This window comes from Triticum dicoccoides, chromosome 6B (genome assembly GCF_002162155.2).
Source record: "Triticum dicoccoides isolate Atlit2015 ecotype Zavitan chromosome 6B, WEW_v2.0, whole genome shotgun sequence".
Lineage (NCBI taxonomy): Eukaryota > Viridiplantae > Streptophyta > Magnoliopsida > Poales > Poaceae > Triticum > Triticum dicoccoides.
In genome coordinates, this window is record NC_041391.1 from 61942058 (window position 1) to 61958142 (window position 16085).

The window sequence follows — 16085 nt, forward strand, 5'->3', positions numbered from 1 at the left end:
ACTCGTGCTTCCACTCCCCTTCCCAACTACCGTCTATCTCTCTCACACACAAAACTCTCGCTTTCGCACCCCGACTCGTATTTCTCTCCCAAACATTTATCGACTAGCCTCTAGATTGGTTTATACACCCGCACACTCATGCTTCCACTCCCCTTCCCGACTACCGTCTCTCTCCCTCACACACAAAACTCTCGCTTTCGCACCCTGACTCATATTTCTCTCACAAACATTTATCGACTAGCCTCTAGACAGGTTTATACACCCGCACACTCGTGCTTCCACTATCGCATACATGTCTCTCTCCCGCTCATTGTATCTATGTAGATTTTCTTCCCTTCTTGAGACACGCCCTCTCGATCATGCACACACACACTATCACCTCATTTTAAGCTGATATCTATCACACACACACACACACACACTCCTTGTGTCTTTGTCACACATGCACTCCGTCCTCCTCCACCTCCCTCTCTCTCACACACACATGGGCTTTTTGCAACAACTAGCAAGATGCCCATGCGTTGCATGGAACATAAAGATGCATTTGTATGAGTAGTTTATCTTGTGGGGGGAAATGATGAACGAGGGAAGGCCATATTTTCAAATGTGGAGAGGGGTGTGGGTATCTTTTTGCAAAATTGCCATAGTTTCCTTCCTATCCGTCAGATATAGATCGGACGGGCTATATTGCAGGATGGTAGGCACACCATCATCACCGACAATGCTTTTTATAAGAGTAGGGATAAAAACAGAGTTGGTGATGATGCTGGGCCTGCCATCCTACAATGTAGGTCATCCGATTTATCTCTGACGGATAGGAAGGAAAATATGGCAATTTACCCACACTCATCACCACATTTGCAGACAAGGCCTTCCCTTGTTCATCCTTTTCTCCCACAAGATCTTGATGTTCCGTGCAACGCACGGGCATCTTGCTAGTAAGAGTAGAAATTAGACATATACCACTTCTCGAATCTTGAAACCAACAACATTCCTCCCTTATCTCATCAAAACCGCCAAAGGAATATATTTTGAGTGAAACATAACATATTTTTAGTGATATACGTATTTCAAAACTAGACTTTTTTTTCTATCAAATCGGTGAATATGTATTATTCTACTTTGATCGTGTGGCAACGCATTGGCACATTGCTAGTAGTTATTATAATTTTTTGGACACTAGACAAATGGTGGAGTACATATACGAAGAGAAGAGGTGCACGCACGCAGTCGGCCTCTTGCTGTCTTGCACACATAGTGTTACGTAAAGGCAACGTTAACAAATGAACCCTGAAACCCTAGGTGCACGATTGCTGCATTTGCGGGTATCGGGTACGTGGTGGAGCACCTTTGTAGGAATAGTCAGCTCGCGTGATAATTTGATCCGTAGGAGTTGATGGTCGGGACCACAGGTGAACGACTTGGAGGCGGTGGCTCGCCAGTTGCCACATATTGAGTAGCCACATTTAAAATATCATATTTTTAGCGGGGTTAAGAGTTCCGATTTTCAATGGCGCGTTATAAGTACTAAGTAGTTTTTAGAACGATTGGTATGGAGCGAAAATGGAATTAATAGTACTACGTACCTCCTTGGCGTATGGTTGTATGGGTTTATGTTGCGAGATGTTGAACCTGGTAGTTCTAGGGAAAATACTATGGTTTAGATTTAGATGCTTGTTTTCAATAATGAAAATCGGAAGGGGAAACCCTTCTTTGATTTAAAAAAAAACTACTACCTTCATTCTGGTTACTAGTCCCCATCGTATTTTGGGTCAAAGTTTGTCCACAAATTTTACTTGTAAAATGTGAATGGAAAACGAGATTTTGTTATAGCCAAACAGAAAAAGGACTGGAGGGGGTGATTGCTCTAACACGGACGAGACCTCTCATAGCGCAGGCATTGAACCGGCGCACCGGCCAAGAGGGCCCCACTCGCTGCAGGTGCGACTGAGCACGCCTCCTCGTCGCGTGCAACCAGCTTAAGACTGCTTCGTCTGTTATTGTTTGGAAAGTAATTGCTGTTATTACATGACCCAAAAAAATATATTTTGTGCCACATCAGTGGATGCATGGACATCACAACAGGCATGCTGACTGGATAAACATTTGAACCTAGCTATTATGAAGGAAAATTTGTATTGACAACAATTTTAGATAGCAGGAGACGCCTAGCCTGCTCTGCCTCTACTAGCTTATTTATGGCTTCTTCCATCTCTTCTTTCGCTTGGGTGAAGAGAGCATCTGATTGCTCTTTTCGCTTCTTCAGGAACTCAACTACATTCTCAAGGGCTGCTGCACGCTTTCTTTCAGCCTTTACTAGAGCCATGAGGACACGAACAGCTGACGACTCCACCTGGCTTGTGTGTAATCCAGCATCATCTGGGAATTTGTACCTTGTGTCTAATCCAACATCATTAGGGAACTGGCACCTTGTGTGTAATCCAGCCTCATTTTGGAAGCATGATCTCGAGGTTGACCATACTTCCCTCCTCGCAGGAACTGCATCCTGACATGAAGTTACTTCTTTTTTAGATCAATACTCAAAGCAACCCAGATCCATTTAGTAGAAGCCAGATAAACAAAACTCGGAGAAGTGAATTCGAAAGAAAAAATAATATAAAAACAGACTACAAGGTGAGAACACCCACTTTCTACATCAAGCTAAAAAAGAAAGCATTAGGACGATTAAGACTCTTCTTATTATACATCGAAGAACACCAGGCTTAAGAGAAACAGAAACTACAACATATACACATTGAAGAACACGAGGCTAAATGAAAGTAATTGAAAGGGTGTTATTTACCAAAGCTCGTTTTGCAGGTTCGGTGCAGCTCCTCTTTAACTTGCCACACTCCTTGAAGATGTCCCCAATATCCCATGTTTGGTCTTCATTGCTACTCTGCATGTTTGCACTCGTGGTTTTAAGATCTCAACATGATAAGAAAAATATATTACTAGTAATACTCGCATCTTGTGGGCAACATTAAAGCACTCGTCTGCCATCTTAGAGCATCTCCAACAGAATCGCAATGCGCGGCGCTTTAAAAAAGCGTTTACAGTGCTGAGATCGAGAAGTAGATAGACTAGAGAGTAGAGGATAGTTCTCAGCATTAAGAGATAAAAAAATAGATAATTCAACTACTCCTCGTCGTCCTACTCCTCCTCGGTGTTATCCTCCTCCGACGTCTGACTGTAGGCGTGAAGATACCAATCATCGTCGGATTCCTAGGGCGACGCTGCTCCTAGCCTCATGTTGAATTGAGCGTCCGCTTTTCGCCTATGCTTGTCCTCGCGATAGGCGGCTCGCTCCGCCCTCCTCTTATCCCTCTCTGCCCTCTTTGCGCGTAGAACTCATGCTCATTGATGATGTCCTGCGGGAAGTGTTGGCGCCACAGTGCCATGGCTTCCTCGTCCATCTCGGCGATGCTGAGACGGTGCTCCCGCCTCCGGTTGTCGCAACGATCCTCATCGGTGCTAAGCCACGGCCGAGGCACGAGCTCCTGCGCCCGCTCCCACATTGGCACGTTGGGGAAGTTCAATGTTCTATGAGGCCACCGAAGGCCCCACGCCGCCGCGTCGTACGCGGGGCGGCCTCGTTGGCGGTGTTGAAATTGCCGAGGCCGAGGCGCATCCCGCGGAACCGGATCTCGGCGGAGAAGCCACCGAAGGGGCGCGTGCGGACGCTGCGGTATCCCCAAGTTTCCCGACGACGCGGCGGCATGGTGGCGCGGCGGCGCGAGGCGAGAAAGAGCGGGGAGAGAGCGGTGGCGAGGCACAGAGCGGGGAGAGAGCGGTGGCAAGGCACAAAGCGGTGGGAGGGCGCGCCGGACGCCGCGCGCCAAAACTAGCACAACGCGATACAGGAGCGACGCACAATTACAAGCTGATATTCTATTGGACAATGGAGGCTATAACCAAATACTTTTACGAGAACAATAGCACCCAGGAAATTTGAAGGGTAGGTATGAACAAAATTGGTACTGCACACGTAGTGCTAAGTGATTCAATACACACATTACCAATCGAGGAGGAGAATGATGGCCGTGGCGGCCTCTGTGAGTCATGGTCGGCAACGGGAGTCAGTTCATTGTCCACAACGATGGTGCTTCTGCGCTTGGCGTCGGCTTCCAGGAAGCAGATCTGAGACCGTGGAAGACGATGCCGGGGAAGAGGCTCTGTGTACGACAATGACGGTGGACTGGCTCCAGTGCGGCATACGAGGTCGTCGATGAGGCAGATGCGCTGCGATGGACGAGTGCGCCGATGTAAAGGGGATGAGCACGAAGGCTGCAGTGCCGTGGAGAAGTCTATTTTGCGGTGGGGATAGAAAATGGGGAGTATTCAGGTGTACTACTCTGGGTGCCGGGGTGGGGTTGGCTGGGTAGGGTGAACCTGAATTTACGAAAACAGCCCCCTACCAAGCGTCATCCGTATGCCTGTTCCGATGGCTATGATGGTGACTTCCCACTGCTCAAATCAGGGTCGTGGGAGATTTTCCCGCCGACCTCAAAATTTTGTGACACTGAACTCCCCGTGTGGCATGTTGAGTGATTCGGCTAGCAACTAGCGAGTAGTACTAGTAAACTCTGCATATTAGGTTTGACCGAAGTCAAACTTCCTAAAGTTTGACCAAGTTTTTAGAAAAATATAAACATTTACCATAACAAATATATATGATGTGAAAGTACATTCAGTAATGAATCTAATGGTATTTATTTGTTATTGTATATGTTAATATTTTTTGTTATAAGCTTTCTGAGAGTTTACAAAACTTGACTTTGACCAATGCTAATACGTGGACTTAAATAAAAATGGAGGGAGTACACATTTGTTTTCTTAGTTTGTAGTGAACTAATCATTTGTTGAAATTGTGAAATAAATATATTAGGCTATACAATTCAATAGTTACAATCATTGCCGAATCCCAAGATGTATACAGGGTCTAAGTACTTCACAACATGCTCAAACTCACATAATCCCAGTCAAATGAGAATCTAAATGCTTTTCATAGTTATTACTTTGTAGGATGCAACAAAACCAACCATAACTCTACATCAGCCATTATAGAAACAACATTTTGAACGTATCCTAATGTGTGAATGAAACGTACAGAGAGAGCTTGCGAAGATGGAGCAGATAGGGCGGGAAAGATTGTATGTATGTGGATGAGAGAGTAGGAGACAAACCTAACGAGACAGGGGGAGAGAGATAGAGAGAGGAAGAAGTTCGGTCTGTGAGAAAGATGGAGACATGTAATGTACATGAGATGCGTGTGCATCCGGATTCTGTATACGTGGAAGGAGAAGAGACAACATGTTTGATGAGAGAGCTGGAAAAACATGGACGATAGGGGAAGGATCTCGTGGGTTGAGGGATTGATAATTTTGTGCGGGGGAGAGAGAGATTGGTAATGTTGTGTGTGTGTGTGAGAGAGAGAGAGAGAGGGTGGGGGGAGGAGTCAGTCAGCCGTCGTCGCATCATCCGGCTTCCAAATGGCCCCGCATTCTCTAGCACGGCGTGGTCGCCATCTTCGATCTCCTCGATGCCCTCTTTAAAGATTGAGGTGTTGTGCATGTTGGGGTGCAAAGAAGCACAAGCGAGAGTGCTCGCCGTATAACCTTGGATGGTGATGAATTGTGTGCTCGGGGGAGGGGTGTGTGTGTGTGTGTGTTGTGCTCTCTCTCTGTTTGTGTGTGTGTGTGTGCGCGCGCATGTGTGTGTGTGTGTCAGATATTGAGAGAAAACAAACCTAAGGAGAGAAATGGGTATTCACGAAGAGATTGTGCGGGCCTTGAGGTGGGCAGGGGCCGGGTGAGGGTGTCAAAATGTGCGCGTTGATGCATGTGTTACATGCGATCGTGCAAGGGACGGACGATCGAGAGAGATGAATGTTGTGTTACGGATGCTCCTCTCTCCTCTCTCTCTCGCACACACACACACACACACACACACACACACACACAAGTAAACCAGAAGACCGTTCTCTCATGTATACACAACGTATCGGCATCTGTCTATGTCTCACTCATGCATGATCATTTGCACATTCACACCTCTCTATGTCTGTATCACACGCACACCGTCTCCACATTGCCCTTACAACACAACACACATATGGACACATACACACGTTCTCTCTCAGTCAGACACACAAATCAGTATTAAAAAAACTAGGGCGCACCTAAAACATCCAAATCCAAATAAACACGAACTGGAGCTAAATTCAAATATATGGAAATATTTTAGCGTCAAGAACTTTTCTAGGAAAAAAAGTTGAGTAATATTCGGGGATTGTTTTCACACACACAAAAAGGTTCAGTGGATGTCCTTCGAGCGCGACACGGTGACACACCGTTTGATCGACCGCGCGGCCGCGGTTCACGCGCTTGCACAGGATTCCATATCATGGCTGTGGTACTAACTAATAAAAGCGCTGCCTAAGTCTAATGTTTATGTGTACTAGTACGATTTTCTTTTAAGTCTGACCAACCTTATATAAAACTAAAGTAAGATCCCATACGCGCACTCATCAGTATGCCGCCGCCGCCGTTGCGCATGCCGGCGCCCGCCTGCTCCGGCCAACAATTTCTCGCCCATCACCGCCGTGTCACCGCCATCCCTGTGCCATGAAGCCGAAGGCTTGCCCGCTCACGTCGTCTGCAGTCCCTCCTCACGATGCCGCCGCGCTTCCAAGCACGCGAGAAGCTGGTGGAGCCGCGTCTATGCACGCAACATACAAAGTGGAGGACGAGCACATGCTCCAGCACGCCGGTGAGGAGGAACTAGCGTGTCATTGTCGTCTCCGCCCGTGCGGGGGAGGCACGCATGGTGGCTATCGCGGCGGAAGCTGGTCGCGTGTGCGTCGAGCCCGCAAACTGGGTGCGGACGCGGAATCTACTTTCGAGACCTTGAATGCCACGTGGATCCTGCAATCTGAAGGAGCAATTTGGGTTAGTCGACTCTTGTGAGCCGTTTGATGCAACATGGATGGCTAGAAGGGCTTCTTCCTCCTCTTCTGCCATCTTCTTCCTTCGCTCCGTCAAACTTCTTTCACAAATCGACTGACCCAAATTATACCACTAGTACGAACGTATTAAGTACAGTAGGAACACGAAGATACGAGCAGTAGTACCAACTGCAAGAAGAACAGTAGTAAGACATAGTACTAGTACTACTGTACGTACTAAAGAGTTCAAATAACGAGAAAGAACATAAACATAGTTCTGCTGGGGCCTCAGCACAACACACCCTTGAAAATAAACTAAGCAACTAGTCCGCTTGACACTGCAGTAGAACCGGCATGAGTGACGGCACTGCCGCCTACTCGGAGTCCGAGTCCACATCCTCGACTTTGTCCTCGTCCCTGTTCCTCTTCCTCTTCGCCGATGCTTCTTTGCTTGAACCGGACACTGGGCTCTGCTTCTTCATCCAACCCTTGTAGATATTTAAACAAAGGTAGGCATCCATTGCTGCGTATAGGATGTGGTCTTCATCTAATGTCTTCGACTCCCATGCATGATGAAACTCGTGATGGGGTTTCTTCAGTTTAGCGTACGAAGGATCGATCATGGCTGCTGCCAGGGTCATCATTGAAGGTTGAGAGGAGGACACCAGCCTTGCCTTCTGGAGATTGAAGGGCAGGCCTACAACGAGACCTATCCGACACAGGACATCACTGTCGTTCCTAAAGACTACAGTAACGAATTTCACTCTTTTGTCCTTGAGGAAGTTCTTAAAATCCTGGCACTCAATGTCGGCATGGCATATGTGGTAGACCAAGCAAACGTTATGTATGCAAACCTGGATCACGGCGGTCTTCTTCCTCTCTGCCTCCTTTAGAATCTTCTCTCTTTCCAGGACTGTGGTGTACTCAACATCTAGCCCAGCGACCCACTCATCCCTTGAACTGTTGAACATGCGTAGGAAACGAGCAAGGCATGCTTTCACCGTCGTGGATCCACGTGTGTAGATGACGATGAACTCATCGCCGGAGATGGCTCTAACCTGGTACTCAGCAGCGACCATGGAGATTTGGGAGGCCATGGATTTTGGAGGAGGGTTAGGAGAAGTTGAACTGTTGTACCCCGCAAAAAAAACTGGGAGCAAACTAATGTGAAAGGACGGGACGACTGGGAGCGAACTATTGTAAGGTAGAAGACATGGACGAGTAGGGCGTGCGAACGGTGTGGGGTTGCTGGCTTGCCCGGTGGATAAACGGCTGCAAGCCCCCAAAGAGTTCTCGAGAACTATGCGGGACCCACTAGATGTCATGTCTACTAGACCCATATCGTAGGCCTGACGGTATAGCTTCTGCCTGTTCGCACGCCATGCCGGCGCATGGATGTAACTTCACTTAATTCCGTCAACCGTCGCGCCTCCCACGACCTTCGCCTCCCTCGTGCGGTCGCGCCCTTTGAGACTTTGACCGGCTATAGATGAGCAATTTTTTTGCCTACTCCGCATGCATGATACACCCTCTGCTCCTTTTTACTCCGGTCAACCGTTTGCAAAGTGTTTGACCAAATTTATACTAAAAATATCAATATCTACAATACTAATTATAATGAGTATAAGAACTACGTTTTATAATGAGTGTAAAAATATTGATTTGACATTGTGAATGTTGATACATTTTTCAATAAGTTTGGTCAAAGTAGAGGTACATTGACTTCCGACAAAACTTAAATGCACAATGCAGACTAGTTCCTCTGTCCAGGTGCGTGCCATGTTCTATCTTGTCATCACAACAAGGTTAGCTATTAGAGTACTACTACCTCCCTTCTACTTTAAAGGGCTCGATTCAAAAATTTCACCTACTCTTAGCAAGATAGCAGAGGCAGTGGAATAGTTTTTGAAGTCTACAAAAGTACTCAACTAATGCTGTCGTTCTTCACAAAAAATGTGTTTACCAATGCATGCATGAACACTAGTTACTCTAACCCCCTCTCCTCTTTAATTCTTTGCCACATCAGCATGTTTGCTATTCCCGTGTGCATGAGGCTAGTTGTAATGGTAGTATCATAGCTAGTATCATGCATGTCAACCAGGCAATTTTGATGAGGTGTCATAAAATTAAATGAAGGAAAAGAGGGTTGAGTATAATATCATGATACTGTATCATAATAAATGCTATACTACTATGTGTCATGCATGGTAATAAATAAAGTACTACATGATACTAGTATATGATACTATGCATTAGGGAGGTAGTATCATATGCATGATATTAGTATATGATACTCCTAGCTAAGATACCACCATTATGGCCAACCTTAATCATCGCATGCAATAATTTAGTGCACCTTGAAATATGAACATGTGTGGGGCGTGTATGTTTTTAATGACTTGAGACTATACCTAGCCCGTCATGCAAGATGACTTATTATGCACCGTTCCCCATACCTGCAGGAAGCCCGTTCGTCTCCAAATCTTTTCCTCTCCATGTGTGGAAACAATATGCCTGCCAGACTCTCCTTCTCCCTCCGGCGGTCCCACCACTCCACCCCGTGTGGAAAAAATCTGCATGCATGACTCTCCTCCCCCCACGCTCGTCCAATCCGTTGTGACCAGCAATATTTCCACCCCTCCCCCCCGTAATTTACTCCAACGAATATGCCCACATAGCTGTTACGTTAATCACGCAATGTATATTTTGGGACGCTGCTTCAGTTACTTAACTGCAGGTGCAATGGGTCACTAACATATGGGCCCAACAAGGGTCTGGCCCACATGTTAGTGACGCAACTGGACCTGCAGTTAAGTCAGTGCAACTCAGTCCATATGTTAGGCAGGTGTGCCATTGCTCACTATAAATACTGCGCCTCCCACGACACTCGGAAGAACACTCACGTTCATCGCTATCTCCCCCCTCCCTCTCATGTCGACCACCATGGCATCGCCCCTCCCAAGCCCTAAGTGCCCCTCGCTGCACCGCCCGGACGGTCACCCGTCGCTGTTCCGTTCCTCGCCGCCACTAGTCGAGTTGGACGCGTCAGCGTTCCACTCCTCGCCGCGACGCGTCGATGTGGACGCGTCGGCGTTCCCAATCTCGCCAGCACGCGCGTCGGAGGACACGTTGGCTCCCCGCTACGAGGAGAACACCGCGCCGCCCGCCGAGCTCCCCAGCCTTGAGGAGCTTTGGAAAGAAATGGATGTTGCCATGTGGGAGGCTTTGCCGCCGACAGAGCAAGCCCAAATAGAGGCGGAGAAGAAGGCCGAGGAAGAGAAGCGCGCCGCGGGGCAAGCTGCCTGGCAGGTCTATGTCGCGTCCGAGGGAGTCAGGCAATTGGCTCTTTGGCAGAAGGCTCGTGCAAGGGCCGTGAGGGTGATGTAGGACGCCCGTGCCAACGCCCTGAATGCAGTCGGGCCCAAACGCCTAATCTACGCTTGGCGGTACGTGGACCGGGTGCATGCTTCCAGCGAGGAGGAGTACCTGTTGGCGCCGGATCACCACACCGGTGAGATCGCGCTCGCCCGCTGGCAAGCCGCCAATTAGCACCTCGCGATTTGCGAGGCTGAGGAAGAGGTGTTGTGTCGGCGCGCTGGGAAACGGCCGCGCACCAGGGCACTCGTGCCGCGCCGCAAGCGCTCATGCGAGCGCCATGGCTTTTAGGAGGAGTATAATTTTTGTTTCATAAGGCGATCTCATTAGTTTTGGGACTCAAATGATAAATCCCGAACGTTCAAGAATTTTTAGCGTTCTTAATTAAGTATGTAGAAGGGAAAGTTTGGAAACCTCGTGTATTCGTACGCATTTTGCAAGTACGTGCATATAGAACAAACTTTACTATATACTATCGCATCTCTCGATATATGCTTGCAGACTGTGCTACTCCCTCCGTCCAGGTCAATAAGTCATCTTTGGTTGTGCACCGTAACCAAGAAGGAGGGAAGACTTATACACCTAGACGGAGGGAGTACTACTATTACTTATGTATGTGCAAATGCACGTTTTAACATTACAATGCGTTTTTTTGTAAAAGTAGAAAAACAACACTAGTCAAGCTTGTGAAACGATTCAATGCAAAACAAATGCAAAAATGCTCGTTTGATTGTTTACTTTTAGCTTCCTTCTCTGTTGTTATTTCTCTGTCGTACTTTGTACGGAGTATCTCACTGGTTGGAAAGGCATGAAAATTCCCAAACCGCTTCCAACACCCTGTATCGAATTTTTTGCCTAACAAGTTGTGCTGTGCAATTGGATATCCAACTTGAGTACTACCACTAGTAGGAGTACCATGGGCCAGTTCTTTTAGGCTTCTAGATTAGTAATCCCATAACTAGTACCTCCGTCCTAGTTTATTGGTCCCCATTGTAATCTGTGTCAAATTTTGATCATAAATTTAACTAATGAAATGTTAGTGCATGTCACATGCACTACTACATCCGTCTAGGTGAGTATAAAACGAGAAACGTTAATGTTTATTTGCTAATTAATAGTATTGCATGCAATTAACTAACCACTGCATGTCGTTTTTTGAGGGTTGGGACAGTAGGAAAGGCTCCTACTGCATATATATTAAGTATAAAACAAAAGTGGTTACATGGTGCTAATTACAAGGTGGGGGGAGTTAGATACTACTAAGCTACAAGCCCAAAATTAATGGGAGCCTTGGTTTAGAGTTTGCAAAATGGAAGAGACAACATGTCTCTTGTGTTCTGGCAGTCTATAAAGAAGGTTACCAAAATCAATCTTGAACCTGGTCTGCCATGAGTCAACGGAAGGCAGCACATGTCTAAAATAATTGTTGTTACGCTCTTTCCAGAGACTCCAAGCAGCAATCAGAGAAATTTCCATGATCATCTTGCGTGGGTGCTGATTCTTCATTTGTTCAACAAGATCCAGCCGGTTGCCAACCGTCCCCCACACGATGTTCAGACGTTGCCAACAAACATTGCTGAAGGTGCAGTGGAAGAAAAGGTGCTCCACTGTTTCTTTGACATGACGACCACACAACAGGCAATCAAGGTTGGTCCCAATGTTATAATGTCGGTGTTTCAGCATGTTGCGTGTGTTGAGGCGGTCAGAGAGCAAAAACCAACCGAAGACTATGATTTTCGGGGTACATTTGGTCCGCCAAAGCCACTTGTACGCCACATGAGCCACCACGTCCCGAAAGAAAAATTTGTAATATGCAACAGTTTTGAAAACAGTGGCCCCCCAACAGTAGGCCCACACATCCGGTCGTTCATCAAGAGTAATTTCCGCAACATCAAGCTGCAGAAGCTTTATCTCATCATGGGCTTGTATAGACAGTGGGAGCTGAAAGGTTTCATGCAGGGTGGCGGTCGTCAGAAAGTCCCGGACCGAAAGATCTTCGTGATGGACGTACGAGAATGCCCTAGGATACTTGTCAGCATAAACATCCTTATTCCAACTGTCCTTCCAAAACAACGCAGATTTACCATTGTTGACTTGAACATGGGAGATACCACGGTATATTGGCATGAGGTGAACGAGATCTCGCAACCAAAAGGAACCGCAAATCTCAGCTGCATGCAGGATTGAGTCCAAGTAGTACGTATCCCAAATCAACTTCACCCAAGGAATGTCAAGTTTATTGATGAATTTATGGAGGAATTTCAGAAGCAGGCCATCATTTTGAATCCTCAAGTCAAGAATACCGAGGCCACCGCTGGATTTGGGACGGCAGACCATGGGCCAAGCAGCAAGAGAGTTGTGTTTATCACCATCGACTGTCTTTTTTAACCAGAGGCAATGCCTACGAATCTTGTCGAGATGGGCAACAATTTTCTGTGGCAGTCTCAACGTGCCCATCGAATATATGGCCAGAGAGGTAATGAGTGAATTGATCAACGCCAATCTGCCAGCATGACACATGAGGGACATGGCAGCCGTGATTTTTCTTTCTGCTTTGCACACAAACGGCGTCAAATCCAAGACCGTTGGACGTGTGGTCCCTAGGGGCAGCCCAAGGTAAGTGAACGGCATAGTTGCTTGGGTGCAACCAAAGAGATTTGCCAAGGCATTGCACTTGTCGGCCGGGGTGTTGATAGGGACTATCGTGGATTTATGAAAGTTGATTTTGAGCCCGATCGACATGGCTTAGTCCTCAAGGATTTGTTTCAACTTGGCCGCTTGGAGAAGGCATGCATGCAACACAATGATAGTATCGTCGGCATATTGGATGATAGGGTACTTAGCATTACCTTTAGGAGGGATCGGGTGACTGAGCAAGCCTTGCACAAGTGCATCATTGATGGCAGTTTGAAGGAGGTCGGCCGCAATTACAAAAATGAGCGGTGACATAGGATCACCTTGGCGGATCCCGCACTTGCAGTGAAACTGCCGGCCAGGAACACCATTGAGAAGCACTGAAGACTTGCCGGAGGAGAAGATATTGTGCATCCAACCCAGCCACACAGGTGGGAAACCCATTTTCTTCATGATGAGGAGCATAGCTGAATGCTCAATGGTATCTAATGCCTTGGCAAAGTCCAGCTTGAGGAGAATGATTTCTTTCTTGGAGGCTTGACACTAATGTATGTATTCGAAGGCCCAAGATAGGCAATCATGGATGGACCTGCCCCGAAGAAAGCCGTACTGATTTTTATGTACTAGCCAAAGAATAATGCGTTGCAGGCGATCAACCAGGATTTTAGTGATTAACTTCAGATAACAGTTGAGAAGGGTAACGGGCCTGTAGTCATTCACGTTGTTAGGCGAGTTATTTTTTGGAATCATCGTGATATAACCCGCATTGATACTGTCCAGACTGAGACCACCCTGATGAAATTCATGGCAGAGGAGATAGAAGTCTTCTTTTAGGATAGGCTAGCAAGCTTTCAAAAAGGCGCCATTGAAACCATTGGGGCCAGGGGCCCGATCAGGCGGCATTGCCGCAACCACAGCATCAATCTCTTTGTTTGTAAATGGAGCCACAAGAGTGGCGAACAGCTCCTCTTCCTTGAGAAGATTATCTAGATTGAATTTCATAGGCGAGGGGTTGGCTTGCCCCATCCGAGTCTTGAAAGCCTCAAAGAGGACAGATTCCTTACCTGCATGATCCTCAACAACACTGCCATCAACAGTTTTCAGAGAACTGATGTAATTCCTTCTGTAACGTTCAGTAGCCACAATTTGAATTTTTTTTTGAATTCTCATCCCCGAATTGGATCCATCTAATGGTGCATCATTTTTTCCAATAATCTTTCTGATGTTGAAGAAGCCTCAATAGATGTTTTTTGAGTATATTGCAAAAGTTTCGCTCAGGAGTGGTAAGAGGCCGGCATTCTTCAATATTATCTAGCTCCAAAAGCGTTTTATTAGTATTTTCAATAGCAATGTTTAAACAGGAAATTTTCTTACTCCATTTCTTGAGAGCATACCGCACAACCTTAAGCTTTTGACCAATCCTGGCGGCCGCGTTGGACTGTCTGTTGTATTTGATGGGTTTATTCCAAGCTTGTGCCACAACCTCCATAAACCCTGGATGGGCAATCCAGTATGTTTCAAACCTGAAGAGCTTAGTTTTTTTGGAATAGTTGCATGTCGTTTTTGATATCTCAAGTCATTAAAAGCATGCACACTCTTTATCTCTTATTGGTTGATATGTCAAGAAACAAGAAACAAGGTAGAAGTTAATGCATCGCGCCTAAGTGTTTTGGGATTATTTGGTTTTCGTAAGATGATTTACACACCTAGACGGAGGGAGTAATATTTTATCAGTTAAATCTTTGGTCAAAATTTAGCACAAATTACAATGGTGAGGAATAAACCAGGACGGAGTAGTAGTTTAGAAGCCCAAATAAATGAGTGAGGCACCTTATTGTTACTCTCCACTGTGAGTAGTCTTATGGGAAAAGCTGGGGAAGCCGCTAAAAGAACTGGCCCTAGGAGTAGTAGCTAGGGATCGATGTGCGAGATGAACCGGAGAAAGTAAATGCAGAGAGATGAAATGCAAAAAGACGGAGGGATGTGATGGTTGCTTGTCCGTTTATTTTACTAGGCCACTTATTACTGGGAGTGGTTGGGTTTTGTGATATGACGGCTTTACTGCCGCACCACGAGCGGGGTGAGAGGTGAGACTCCCGTGCAGCGCCGCCCTCTACACTTGTACTACATTGGTCGTGGTTTATTAGTCCCCCATTGAATTTGACTAAAGATTTAACTGACAAAATGTTAGTGCATGTCAACAAAATTTATATCGTTGGATTCGTATTTGAACATAGTTTTGAATGATATAATTTTAGGTGACATGCATCAGCATTTATCGTACTATATATAATGTTAGTTCAATTTTTGGTCGTACTAATCTATAGTAGTAAGGTGCCCGTTCGTTGCACCGAAGAGTTAAATGCATTGATCGAGGAGTTGTTTATTTTGACAAAGGATGTAGGGGTCATCTCATGTGTAACGGGTATCGATAGGTTTCTTTGGATATTATTTCATCTCTAGAGCTCACCAACATGCGGGTGAAATAGATAAAAAGGTATCTTTTGCAAACAAAATCATTCAACTATTCAACCTGCATCCAAAACTTGTGAAGAAATAACACTTATTGTGCTTTGCAAGAAATGATCTTTAAGAATTAGTTTTTGAGTATCGATTGTTATACATGTTGGCTACGGATGACATGGCACTTTCTTATAGTCAGCAGTTGGCTATACTATTAAGTAATATTAACCATGCCCTTATACACCTAGACGGAGGGATTAAATCAGGATGACTTGCAAGGGGGCAGAGGAGATGTAAGAAATGGTTCAACGTAAGTCTTTCACCAGTACTGTAGTAAAAATTCATACATGGAAGATTCTAGACCAAACCATAAACAGATACAGTTTTATTCATGCACGATACTCCAATAGAGCAAGATCCTGCATGGAAGTCTCCACATGCTTAGACAGCGGATTGCATTGAGCGAAGACTAATGATCAACATTTAACTTGGTAATGCATATGTCCAGGTGAACCTCCTTGGAGTCCCCGTGCACCGCGTTGCGGGGTAAATCATACCATGCGTCTTCCATGTCCACATCGGCGGGAAGGTCCCAGCTCTGCACAGTCCTAGTCAGCATGATAGAGCCGGTGTCGCTGCCCACGTACCTCTGAGAGGTAGTAACAGT